The sequence below is a fragment of the Drosophila elegans genome, unplaced genomic scaffold (genome assembly GCF_018152505.1).
Source record: "Drosophila elegans isolate 14027-0461.03 unplaced genomic scaffold, ASM1815250v1 contig_476, whole genome shotgun sequence".
In the NCBI taxonomy this organism is placed as follows: Eukaryota; Metazoa; Arthropoda; class Insecta; order Diptera; family Drosophilidae; genus Drosophila; species Drosophila elegans.
In genome coordinates, this window is record NW_024545863.1 from 5,501,432 (window position 1) to 5,507,384 (window position 5,953).

Sequence of the window (5,953 nt, forward strand, 5' to 3'; positions counted from 1 at the left end):
AATTAAACTGATTGATTCTCGGTTGTGGTGCTGGCCGGAATTCTATTTTATTTTCCACAACGATTTGTACAAAACAACGTTAGTTTTTCTTAATTAAAGTGAAAAATAATTAGAGGATCAAAAATGTTTTCTATTTGTTAATTTTTAAAAACACAATTTAGAGTTGAATTTAATTTCTATAAATTGAAAGTATCTTATCTTTAAAGACGTTTGTTTATAATAAAAATAAAAATAAGTTATACTGCCCTTTAAGTTGCAATTTTCTGATATTTTTCTTGGGTAAGTTTAATTTTCCTTAAATTGCCTCAAAAAAAAACCCTAGTTGAGTGGGGCCATTCAAGGAGAAGGTCAATAATTTATTAGCCTCTGTTTTTCGCAACGCATTTTTTATTGGCATTTACAAGTTTGGCTAATTTATTACTCCAGGCGACTCGTAAATTGTGCAGATGAGAATGCCTCCCCATCCAACATTGCCATCCGCTGCCAAAATCCATGAGCGAATTCCGGGTTCGTGTCCGGTTACCATTCGCTGAGCAATGAGCATGTTAATACTGAAATTTATGCTCGACAAACAACTCACGAATTCCATTTATTTTCGAGCGAAGCATTTTCACAAGCTTGCTGCATAATCCCGTTTAATTACCTTCAATTGTCGCTGTCATAAAGCGCATCCTCCCGGGACACTTAAGTGCCCAATTTGCAAATAAGTCAGTTGGTTTGGCAGGTGCCCTGGCTTCTCCCTGGCATAACCTTTAGCTCAATGGCAAATTAATTAGCTGTCAATTTGCTGGAAAGTTTACTTCGGTTGCGTCGTTTGGCCCTAAGTTTAATTGCGTTTTTGTGCTTGAAGTGTTGGGACTTCAGTGGCTCATTATGACCAACTTTGAGGAGTTTTATTTGCACTGACAACGAGTGAGATGCGAGTTCCCAAAACAGACGCCATATGAATCAAGCCATTAAACTAACAAGACCCGAAAACTCACGCAACCCACGACATTTGCTAACGAGAACCCAACGAAAACCTTTGGTGGTGGCGGGGCATTCGAGTTTATTGAAGCGTTATGAAATCTTGAAAGGCGGAAAATGTTATTTGTCTTCCCAGGAAAATCTACAACAATCACAACAACCACGAACATAAACGACACGCTCTTTGTGTGAAGGTGTCTGGTTTTACAAATCGGTGCGATGTGGGAATAGGCATCTGTTTTCATGCAGGTTAGAAAGATATACACCGCTGGGCATTGCGAAATATCCCAGGGAAGGGAACTTCAATAAAACCAAATGGAAACTGAAATGATGGGTCACAAACATTATTTTTATTTTTAAAAATTCCTCTAGGGCATAGATGCGCAGTTGAAAATGTTAGAGAAATGGGATTATACAAGTAAAATCAATAGTGAACATATGCTATTAAAATATTTAAAAATAACGGTTTTACAATTTTATGTTGGTATAAAAGTAAATAAATGGACCACTGACTAGAAAATGCGTTTAAAGGTACAGACTTGTACTTGGAGTTGCTCTATTTGCACTTGAGCAATTTTTTCAATTAAACTTTGCCCGGAAACTGAACCGATTCAAGAGCGGTGGCCCACATAAATATGCACATACTAATGTTCGTTTTTGTTTGGTATATAAACGTATTTACGACACGTGCTACTTTGATTGTCTTTGCTGCAGGCATTCGTACTTTTATACAGATTCTGTCGATGCTGACTCGCAACTATCTCACGTTTCTTCCCGGCGATAAATCAGATGTCCTTGCAGTCGGACTTTCTTGAAATTTTCTACTAGGCAACTTAAGTAACGCAATCAACGTGAGTGCTTTTTCCTATTTTTTCTAGGAGCCTGTCGTTGCCATTACCTTATTGGGTCCTCGCTCTTGCTTTCCAACAAAGCATTTACATAAAATACAAATCCAATTCATTGACCAGATAAAAGCAAATTGAGTTATTTAATTTGGTTGGCAATTACACGAACTGGATTCTGCGAACAATGGCATGCACTTTGTTTCGCTGCACATCGCTTTTGTTCCATAGTAATAATAAGTTAAAAATGAATTTATTTCCATCATTGTGCCGGCTAATGCGATTTGGTTCATTAGAGCAATGAAGTGAAAATATAAAATATATTACAGTAGTAAATTTAAAAGAAGAGACATAACGTTTAACTTTTTAGACTGAAGTTGAGTGTTTTTAATGTTATAGTCAAAAGAAATACTAGTGATCATATATGTTATAAACACAACAGAAATTCTTCTTAAACTATCTAAAATGAAAATATATCCAATGTATATGGACCAGATTTAGACGGGGCCATTACTCCGCTGCACAATTGGCGTTGCATAAATAATGGCAACGAATTTTCAACGGCTCCCAGCCACTTCCACTTATTCTGTTCCGGCGACAGTTTCCGCTGCAGAAACGCAAGTGTGCATTTCCGTTCGTGGCTTATTGCTAAAAGCATATCACTCCTCGATTGACAATAAGAAATAAAATTTGCTGACAGCACTGGCACTCAAACCCCTACTTATGGGGGAAAGGGAGCTGCACAAAGCTCCATTTGCAATGCCATCAAAAATGTATGAATTTGTTGATTTGACGGAAGCAAATATTTGGCAGGCGGATGTGTATCGTACTGGATCGTCCTCCTTTGGCCAGGAGCATCTGGAAAATGTATTTTATTTAGCCCGACAAGACGCAAACATTCCGCATGCATAAAGCAATCGGCTGCCAGCCCTTTGGCTCTTATTGATCGCCAGCCAAGGCCCAACCTCATCCAACCTCACATGCAATTAGTCTGCGCTGCCAGCAAAATGCATCGGCATCAGCATGCACTATGTATGTATGGAAAGTAATACATAAATATATCTAAGGACATGCAAGTTAGCGTTATCATCCCCGCTGGCAGTAGCCAAAAAATATATTCACGCATATGCACAGTTGGCTGGTTTGCCATCCACAACGAAATGCAATTTGCGACGCAGCGCGTGCCCAATCTTTAATGTGGCGTATTCCAATCGAGCATTAAACCAATATGCTCGCCGGTTGACAAAACGAAAAATTCAAAATGAAATTCAAAAAGATCGGAACGAGCAGAAGGGACGTTACTGTGAGAGATTGTGTCGTTGTAGTTTTATGCGATGGTGACGCCGATGCATTTGCCTAATGAGGCTAATGTAGATTCGTGTTTGTGCGTTCCTTAGTACACGGTACCATTGGGTATAAGCCAAATTCTTGATCTTAATGTAGGAAATACTCAGCCATTATTGTTTCCCTGAAATGTAGGCTACGAAAAATGTTCAAGTATTAACATTTTTAAATAATGGTCAGAGAGCACAAAAAGCTAACACGTTATTTACCATATCTTAAAAATAACATTGCGATTATTTAGGTGTTCTTTAATTGATTTTGATCCCTTGCAGAAGGCATTATAAATTCAGTCAAAATTTTGTAATGCAATAAAGGAGACATTTCCAAACCTATAGAGTATATATATTCTTGTTCAGCATCAGATTTGATTTATAGCTTTATTGTTTTGAAGCATGTAAGCATATTTTATTTTTGTAAAAGCTTCCTTTTTTTTTTAATTTAAAGTTTAAGCCTTCCAGTTTTTGAGTAAGGCTTAAAACCGGGTACTAGGCATCTGATAGTCCCTATTTTCCCCTCCTTCGTTGTGCGTGTGTTTGTGCTATTGAGTGTGTCTGTGATACGCACGCATACACTCCAAAAATGGCTGCTGCACACTGCTCAACTAAGCATATCGACGTCAATAAATCATCCAATAATGCGCTGATGCTGATGTTGATGCAGTGCATGGCGCAAATGGTGCTGGAAACTCCATGCTGTCTGCGGAATGGGAGTTAAGGGTTGGAAGTTCCGTGGTGGAGTTTCCCAGATGCCGATGCTGGATGCTGGATGCTGGGACCATGTCTTTAGCCATTTCCGTAGTAGTTACATACGAGATGCTCCTGCCCGCACTGAGTGCTTTTTAACTTGATGCCCCGGCTGATGCTGATGGTGATGCTGATGCTAAGGCTGAGGCTGAAGCGACTGGCTTGCTTTGCTGCACTTATGTTTGCAGATTGTCAGCAGAAAATGCGAGAGCGCAGAGCATTCCACAGATTGAATTTTATTCGGTTGCGGTTATTGCAGCCATTACGACTGCTTCAATTGCACTGGAACAAAACTACCGTAAAATTAAAACGTTACGTATTGGAAGTTATAACATATAATACAATCGCTTCTATTTTCAACATAATTTTAATAAGGCTTGGTAAAGAATTTCTATTTATATTTACAATAAATTTAAAGTATTTTGATTTAATAATGCCATTAAAAATAACGAGGTACGATTATATGATTTACATTATGAAGGATTTTAGTAGAAGCTGTGCTACTTAACAACTTGTCTTCACCAACGACCCACATCGATGGCTGCGAAAGGGGTGGCTGGTGGGTGCTGTGGCAGCTAATCATTTTATCGTTAACGCCCCACTGCACCCACTTGGCCCCATTGGGTTAGTCGCGTGAAAAATAGTTTCGTTATGGCAGACTGACTGACAATCTTCACAGATTTGCTGGCACCATTAACGCGATTTTAATGTTCCGATTTGATTGAGGCCAATTGACAGTTTGCTTGTGCGCGCTGAAAATGTAAAATAAGTAGGAAGCAGTTTGCGATAAAATATAATCTCAGGTATGCAAGCTTTTTCAGAAAATAGTACATAGTTTCACATCGATTGGCATGAAATTTATATGGTTATTAGTTTAACAAGTTTGAAAGCTTCTTATGTAAAATGTTGGCGGAAATGCAAGCTGAGTCAAATTATATTATTAAATTATAAATTAAATTTCGTGATTGTATGTTAAATTGTTTTAAATTAACTTTTTATAACATAAATGGTATTATTTATAATTAAACTTAGGATAATTGGTAGACTTCTGTACAAATCTCTTAAACATTATTTGTAAGCAAGTTACAGAAATAATTTTATGTTGTTCTTTTAGTGTAAATGTTGCTACATTCTCAATTAAGGGCTAGCACCCAATATTTTCCAGCTGTCTGCGCATCCTGAACACCTTTGCACCTCAAACCGACCATCGACCAGGTGAGTCGAACGTTTAATTAGACTAATTAAAACCCGACAGGGGAAGCTGCATTAATAACCTGTAGTCCGCACTGAACTGGGTCACACTGACCTGCAAATCTCTGTTCGCCGGAGCCAGGTCGGTTATGCAAATCAAGATAACGTCTCTGGACTTGAACGACAGCATGTGGTTGGGACCAGAGCCTTTCGGTTGCAAGCACAAAATTGTCAAATTGGAAGGCGAAATTCTGGAGGAGAGCTTTGGCAATTAACGCAATAATTGTCCTCCGGCATTTGCATCCCACTTAAGCGTTTTTGTGCGGCCCATCTTGGCATACAAATAATGCTTGAGTAATTGCATACATATTTTATGCATATTATTAGCATGCATGGGAAATGAAGGATCTACACAGCGTTAGGGATAATCGGGACCTGCAAGAGGCTTTCCTTTCAAGCACATTTTATACAAAGACATTATGCAATTTGCCTTTTAAAATATTGCGACTCGTTCTCAATTTCTTAGAATTTGCATTTCTGCCTTTGACAACACTTTTTTTTTAGTATTTTTCCCTCAACTGTATTTCTTTGGCAGTCGCTGTCTATTGACATGGGACTGTGTCCGTCCGGCCGTCCGTGGGTCCATTCGTCCGTCGGAGTAAGTAGCCGGAGTCCTGGGCCCGACTATGAATTTCCGTTTCCGGTGGCCTGCGACACGCTTTGCAGCAGCACACTCAAGCGCAAAAAGTGCCTTTCAACTTATTTTCCTGTTTCCCTTGCGCCATTTTCCTTCGATGGTCGTTCCTTTGGGATCTCTTTCCCTGGGAATGGGTAAGTGTCCCCTTTGTTTCGTAGTTTTTTCTGATT